This window comes from Ixodes scapularis, unplaced genomic scaffold (assembly GCF_016920785.2).
Source record: "Ixodes scapularis isolate PalLabHiFi unplaced genomic scaffold, ASM1692078v2 PGA_scaffold4__175_contigs__length_147842914, whole genome shotgun sequence".
Classification (NCBI taxonomy): Eukaryota; Metazoa; Arthropoda; class Arachnida; order Ixodida; family Ixodidae; genus Ixodes; species Ixodes scapularis.
The window spans coordinates 97,584,670-97,586,730 of NW_024609879.1; positions in this window are offsets into that span (position 1 = coordinate 97,584,670).

The window sequence follows — 2,061 nt, forward strand, 5'->3', positions numbered from 1 at the left end:
CCTGACGGGTCCTTGAGGTTCGCAAGCCAGCAGAGCGAGTGGTGGTCCGTGACTACCCGGAACGGGCTCCCGTATAAGTACGGACGAAACTTCGTGATTGCCCAGACGACCGCAAGGCATTCTTTCTCAGTCGTGGAGTAATTTCTCTCCGCCTTGGTCAATGTCCGACTTGCGTAGGCTATGACTCGCTCGGTGCCTTCTTGTACTTGAACCAAAACCGCGCCAAGCCCTGCGTTACTTGCGTCCGTGTGAATCTCGGTTTCCGCATCTTGGTCGAAATGTCCAAGAACAGGAGGAGTCTGCAGTCGTCGCTTCAGCTCGTCAAATGCTTGCTGCTGTTCATCGGCCCATTCGAACTTCTCGGCGTCCTTCGTGAGGTGTGTGAGCGGTGCGGAAATTCTTGCGAAATCTCGAACGAAGCGCCGATAGTAGGCACATAGCCCAAGGAACCTTCGGACGGCCTTCTTGTCTCTTGGCGCTGGAAATGCTGCGACGGCACGAGTCTTCTCGGGGTCTGGGCGGACACCTTCGTTACTAACCACGTGGCCGAGGAACTTCAGTTCGTCATAAGCGAACCGACACTTTGACGGCTTCAGGGTGAGTCCGGCGGTCTGTATGGCTTGGAGAACTGCTCGGAGTCGTCGCAAGTGCTCGTCGAAGTCGCTGGAAAACACGACGACGTCGTCGAGGTAGACGAGACAGCTCTGCCACTTTAGTCCTGCCAGTACGGTGTCCATGACACGTTGGAAAGTTGCTGGCGCCGTGCACAGTCCGAAGGGCATCACTTTGAACTCGTACAGTCCATCCGGCGTGACGAAGGCTGTCTTTTCTCGGTCCCTTTCGTCGACTTCGATCTGCCAGTAGCCGCTCTTCAGGTCCATTGATGAGAAATATCGAGAGTGGCGCAGCCGGTCTAGAGTGTCGTCGATGCGGGGGAGTGGGTAGACGTCTTTCTTCGTCACCGTGTTCAGCTGCCGGTAGTCTACACAGAACCTAAGCGTCCCGTCTTTCTTCTTAACCAGTACGACTGGAGAGGCCCAAGGACTGCTTGAAGGTTGAATGATGTCGTCGTTCAGCATTTCTTGAACTTGCTCCTGGATCGCCTGCCTTTCTTTAACGGAGACTCTGTATGGCGATCGATGCACCGGGCGCGCGTCGTCCTCGGTAACGATGCGGTGCTTCGCAACGGTGGTTTGGCGCACCTTCGACGACGTGGCAAAGCAGTCGCGGTATTCGGCGAGAAGGTTAATCAACTGTCGTCGTTTCGGGCCCGGGAGTTTAGGGTCAATGTCGAGCTGCGCTGGCGACGCACTGTCTTGCTGAGGTGGCGAGAATTCGTCAGTAATGGCGGCGACAACGGCGGAGTTTTGGAGTTCCTCGAACTGGCCCACGGCTGCACCTTTTGTGAGGTGTTGCGCTTCATTTCGGAAGTTCGTGACGAGGACCACAGTGCGGCCATCCCGAAGTTCAGCAACTCCTCTTGCGACGCCTATTCATCTTCCCAGAAGCAACTGGAGGCTTCCTTCGAGCAGAACTTCGCCGCAGAAATCTTCGGTGATCCCGACGGGTACGAAAACACTCGACCGCGGCGGTAAGTTTACGTGGTTTGCGAGGACTCGGACCGTGGGTGACGTCGCTTGGGGTTCCTCCGCTGGTGGAGCAGGTTTTCGTAGCGTCAGCCGGTTTGTTCCGAGGTCGATGACGGCGCCATACTCGCAGAGAAAGTCCATTCCGAGAATAACGTCCCTCGAACAGTCTTGCAGAACGACGAACTTTACCGGACACGTCTCGCCGTGAATCTCGACTCGAGCAGTGCACCTTCCGACGGGCGTGATGAGATGTCCTCCTGCGGTTCGTATTTGGGGTCCATCCCACGGCGTCATGACTTTGCGAAGGCGGCGGGAGAGCCTCCCACTCAAAACTGAGTGGTCTGCTCCGGTGTCCACGAGTGCCGATGCGTCGTGGCCGTCGATGATGACGTTCAGGTTGTTGGACACCGTTTCAGGAGCGTCGTTTCGGTCTCCGGTAGCGTTCGAGTGGGGGCCCTCCGACGTTCGTGGA